A 5,950-nucleotide genomic window follows, 5' to 3' on the forward strand; every position below is an offset into this window, starting at 1 on the left:
TTCAAGCAACTGAAATAAATAAAGTAATTAAGTTTAGCAAGAGAAGAAATGCTTTCTCATTAACACAATAATGAATAATTGACAGATCAACTTTACTTGAGGAAAACAAAAACAAATGTTCATAACAAGATCACATACACTGAATATGGAGGCCAGGTCTGTTTGATGACTCTGGGAAGACTGACCACTGAGAATCTCTGACTCTGATCTCTCCTGTTGGTTTCTGTGGACAAAACATGCGATTACAGTACACACACACACACACACACACACACACACACACACACACACACACACACACACACACACACACACACACACAGGGAGGGAACGTTGTGTTTGTTTAATATTGTTTTAGGACTCTGAAAATGGACTAAAGGATTAGCCTATGGATTATGAAAACAACCAAAATAAATGTGAAAATGGGAGAGGAGAAATGACTGGAGACAGTGATGTTTAACTCACTGACCATGACCCATGAGTTCTTCTTACCTTTGTTCAGTAGAAAAGTCTCCCTCTCTAAAGAATATAGGACAATTCATAGACCAGTCACTCTTCATGGACACACAGCTGGGAACAGGGGAGGCTGGTCTCTCCTGCTTGATTGGACTTCAACACAACAGAGACAAACATTACATCTCTCATCTACTCTGAGCTCAGATGGGAAACATAAGAAGAGCTCTGGATCAGACAGACAGACAGACGGAAACAGACAGACAGACAGACAGACAGACAGACAGACAGACAGACAGACAGACAGACAGACAGACAGACAGACAGACAGACAGACAGACAGACAGACAGACAGACAGACAGACAGACAGACAGACAGACAGACAGACAGACAGACAGACAGACAGACAGACAGACAGACAGACAGACAGACAGACAGACAGACAGACAGACAGACAGACAGACAGAGCTCAGATGGGGAAACATAAGAAGAGTTTAATTCCAAAACGCTACATATCCATTTTCAGAAATGTTGGTAAATTAGCTTTTATTGTTTAAACCTGTTAGGGGTAGGGAGCAGTATTTGCACGGCCGGATAAAAAAACGTACCCGATTTAATCTGGTTATTACTACTGCCCAGAAACTAGAATATGCATATAATTATTGGCTTTGGATAGAAAACACCCTAAAGTTTCTAAAACTGTTTGAATGGTGTCTGTGAGTATAACAGAACTCATATGGCAGTCAAAACCCTGAGACAAATCCTGACAGGAAACTGAAATCTGATGTACTCTCCCTTTTCGAAACGTTTTGAAAGACAATGCAACCATCCCAATGGAATATTATTGAAGCCCTGGTTGAAAAAGCCCCTAAAGATTTATGTTATACAACGTTTGGCATGTTTGAACGAACTTAAATATATATTTTTTGCTCATTCCTGACGACAAGTCAGACGCAGATGGTACATTTTCACTAGCCTTCGGAGCGCGCTAACGATAAATTATTAACTTTTTTTAACAAAACTACATTTGTTATGGACCTGGGATTCCTAGAAGTGCCTTCTGATAAAGATAATCAAAGGTAAGGGATTATTTACAATAGTATTTTTGATGGTTGATCGTTCCAAGATGGCTCAAAACATGTATAGCCTAGACAATTTTTCTGGGCATACCACGTCGTTTATTGCAAAGTGTGATTTCCCAGTAAAGTTATTTTTAAATCTGGCAAAGAGATGGCATTCAAGACATGTTAATCTATAAGTCTTTGAATGACAATATTACATTTTAACAATGTTTTCGAATAGTAATTTTGTAAATTGTAGCGCTAATAAACCGGAAGCATTTGAGGCAAAAGATTTTCTGAACGTCATGCGCCGATGTAAAATGCTGTTTTTATATATAAATATGAACTTTATCGAACAAAAAATGCATGTGTTGTGTAACATAATGTCCTAGGAGTGTCATCTGATGTAGGTTGTCAAAGGTTAGTGGTGCATTTAGCTGTGTTTTGGATATTTGTGATGCATGCTAGTTGCTTTGAAAATGGCTGTGTGATTATTTCTGGCTGGGTACTCTGCTGACATAATCTAATGTTTTGCTTTTGCTGTAAAGCCTTTTTGAAATCGGACAACGTGGTTCGATTCAGGAGAGGTGTATCTATAAAACGGTGTAAAATAGTCATATGTTTGAGAAATTGAAGTTATAGCATTTATGAGGTTTTGCATTTAGCGTGACGCGATTCCACTGGCTGTTGATTAGGGTGGGACGCAAGCGTCCCACTGGCCCAGAGAGCGTTTTTTCACTATCTAATCATGACATGGGGTTGTTCAATGACAGACATGTATTTGTTTAAAATCTATCACTTAATTTCATTTCAGAGAGACAAATAATAATATTTTTTTACAAAATGCTATACATCTGCCTCTCAACTGTGACCGACCGTTTCAATTCGGTCATATGTAGCAAAATTTGAAATTGTGTTTTTTACGTTGGATAAAAGTAGAGACTCAGAGCTATATAAATGGTATATCATACACTACAGTAGAGGAACAATGGGAAAGTAATTCTGCTTTGAAAGTTGATCAACTTGTAACATCACTTTTGAGAAAATGTCCTTTGAATGTTTTGGTTCCTACTGGAGAGCTCTTCTTTGTCTACAGGGCTGTTACTTTGGCAAATAATGTCACCCATCTAAATAAATAGTTGTTATATATATAATTAACTAAATGTATGGTGTTTTTGTTTTATGTCAGTTTAATTGTTTGTTATGCTATAAACATTTTATTTTATTATAAGTGGTAAAAGGAACTAGAAAATGTTATATTTTGCAATTCTGAGTAATTACTACTTTAGTAAAGAATTACATATTTTTTAGTACTACTGCAGTTGTTACATAATTCCAATAGATGGCAGCATAAGACCACAATGACATTTCAGAAGATTAGTTTAGTTCTCCCTGGATACACCACCACTCCCCGCGCTTATTTCTGTCCCTTTCCACACTGCTAACGCAAGAGGAAGGACTGAAAAAGCATTTAACAGACTACTGTGAAGTAATATAATGATGATTCATGTTTATTATTACATGTTTTTATGCTCATGTTTTGAAATTATACTTCATTAATATAACGATTATCAATGTCTGAACATTAATTTAGTCACCTCTAGTTGAGAAAAATCTATTTTCCAGGTACATTCATTGTCAAATTCATCAACCAGCATCGAGCCACTCTGCCTTCTCTCTCTAGTAGTCAACTCAGCCCCGGTAAAAAGCTGGTGTCGTCACTCTGCCTTCTCTCTCTAGTAGTCAACTCAGCCCCAGTAAAAAGCTGGTGTCGTCACTCTGCCTTCTCTCTCTAGTAGTCAACTCAGCCCCGGTAAAAAGCTGGTGTCGTCACTCTGCCTTCTCTCTCTAGTAGTCAACTCAGCCCCGGTAAAAAGCTGGTGTCATCACTCTGCCTTCTCTCTCTAGTAGTCAACTCAGCCCCAGTAAAAAGCTGGTGTCGTCGCTCTGCCTTCTCTCTCTAGTAGTCAACTCAGCCCTAGTAAAAAGCTGGTGTCGTCGCTCTGCCTTCTCCAGGGGCATGTTGAGGTAAATTTACTAACCGGGAGGGTTGAATTATGCAATTTATTGGTGGGCTGGAAGACGCACTCTTGTCTTTTCTATTCCGAGGTTGTTTACTCCCAATATCAGATATGAAAATGATTTTTTATAATGCATGTATACTGAGGTTGAGGTTCTGACTAGTGATAATTTACCCGGGGTTCAATACCTGCTATAGTCACTATTATTTTCTCTCCCAAAAGCAACACAGCCCTAATATCAGATATATAGCTAACTAAAGTAATGAGTGACCGTTTTAGAAAATCGTGGGACATATAGTCAGTGGTTGCATGTTATTTTATGTCAATCATATTGCTGCTTGTAGCCTATAACTGATGCTTCGTGGTCTTATGCTGCCATCTATTGGAAATATTTAGCAATTAAAAGTTATTAATGCACATTCAGACGTTGGTGAGGCAGCTGAGAATAAAAAGAAAATAGAATGTGTCCAGCCTACTTGAGGCGCGCCGAAAATAATATTCAAAAGATTGGTCCTTGGATACAGAGGGGTTAAACACTAAAGTTACCGTCCACCTAGTGAAGAGAGGAGAACCGGACAGAGGTAGCCAGCATCCGTCAACGAGAGAGGGAGGATAGGATAACTAGGGTGCTGCTGGTAGAGTAGCTAGCTAGCTAGCTTACCTAGCTGTACCGACTAGCTAGGATAACTAGGATGCTGCTGGTAGAGTAGCTAGCTAGCTTACCTAGCTGTACCGACTAGCTAGGATAACTAGGATGCTGCTGGTAGAGTAGCTAGCTATCTTACCTAGCTGTACCGACTAGCTTGGCTAGCTAGCAGGACGTTCATCTGTCGTTTGTCTCGATGATGATGACGAATCCGGTGAACCACAAAATGAAACAAGGATAGAGAGTGAAAAGGATCTGGCTACACTCATACTGTCCCTGACCGTAAAGCAAAAAGCTAATTGAACAATAAACTTCGGCGTCTCAACACTGTAGTGAACTCCATCGTTATTCCCCAAGATCACCTCAGCCAACTCTGCGCGTAACCAGACAATATCCTTGGCGCCACACCGTACGGGGACGGGGACAGTTCCAGAACGCGGACATGAGCAGTGCCACACAATCAACTAAACCCAGTCTTTACAGTGGGTTACATTAGTAATATTCATTTTTCTTTATGTTTAAACAAACATTTTTTTATAACAATATTTTGAGATCTGGGCCCATATCCACAAAGTGTCTCAGAGTAGAAAATTGGTCGTATAAGTGCTGAGAATAAAGACATTTTACACTTATGGGTATAAATGAAAGCAATGCATGAAGTCTCTAGTCCCACCTAGTCGGCAGATATTTAGGACACATCGTGAGCTGTCCTAAGTAGTTAAGAGTTAACAGCAGGTGTCTTGATAATACTCTAGAATAATGCAGCGAGTCAGTGGTTCCTGCTCCACATGTAATTGCTTTGGAGTAGTTAAAAATAATGTTTTGATATTTCTATATAATCAATCCACAAATAATATAGACCTACATGCAACAGTATGTCTTGTGCTTTTGGCAATGATTTATGCATAATATTTATGTATCACAAGTGATACCATGTATGTCTGCATAGCATTTTGTCTTCATTTTGGCAGATTAACGAGCTGTGGCAGGAGTTGGACCTGTGGCTGGTTTGAATCCCGGTCCGAGCGCTGGAAAAAACAGGTGGAATTGATCTGACCACTGGAGAGCTGCTGGGTTCACATCCTCAAAACATTAACCTTTTGTTGATCATAACTCGAGAGGTTCTTCTTCACTGAACCCACAAATATATATAACTTTTAGTGATTCCATATATTAAGGAAGTGATAGAAGCCTTTTTGGTTCTATAAGGAACCTTATTTTCTAAGATTGTATAATAAACACGTTTTCTTTTGATTATTTAATTATCTACATCATGTTATTTCAAGTTATCCCTTTGGAGTGCAACATCACGTTGTTAAAAAATTATCCTAAATTGGGCATGGCTTTAAAATGGGTAATTGAAGGCATCTAGGGTGTTCCAGCTAAACAATGGATATATAGCGTTTTGCAATAAAAATACAAATTATACACAATCTAAAGCTATTAATTAAAAATCTGAGAACAGTAATATTGAAGGTACCCATAAGCAACCATTTCTGATTAAAAAACAAAAGTGAACATTTTTGGAAATATCATTTTTGAAATAAACTATTAATAATTCTTAAACAAAATTGTCATCTCACCTCTTTGATTTGGTGTCATGTTCCCCAGAGAGACTCATTTTAGAGACAGGGTCCCCCTCCTCTCTCTCCCCAGAGAGACTCATTTTAGAGAACTGACCCCTAAACAGAGATCCAGCATGTTGGTTGTGGTTAACACAGGGACAACTAAACAGAGATCCAGCATGTTGGTTGTGGTCAACACAGTA

The 5,950-nt window shown here is 38.6% G+C and overlaps 1 long non-coding RNA gene across 1 annotated transcript in view; it reads right to left on the reverse strand.

The window, feature by feature from the left end:
• Window positions 1-189: 189 nt before the first annotated feature.
• Window positions 190-5,950, reverse strand: part of LOC115186727 (uncharacterized) — a 9,687-nt gene continuing 3,926 nt past the window's right edge. The window contains exons 2-4 of the long non-coding RNA XR_003875862.1: window positions 5,766-5,864; window positions 493-609; window positions 190-223 (exon numbers count right to left, since the gene is read on the reverse strand). This is a non-coding gene — a long non-coding RNA (uncharacterized LOC115186727). The remainder of the gene's footprint in view (window positions 224-492; window positions 610-5,765; window positions 5,865-5,950) is intronic.

This window comes from Salmo trutta, unplaced genomic scaffold (genome assembly GCF_901001165.1).
Source record: "Salmo trutta unplaced genomic scaffold, fSalTru1.1, whole genome shotgun sequence".
In the NCBI taxonomy this organism is placed as follows: domain Eukaryota; kingdom Metazoa; phylum Chordata; class Actinopteri; order Salmoniformes; family Salmonidae; genus Salmo; species Salmo trutta.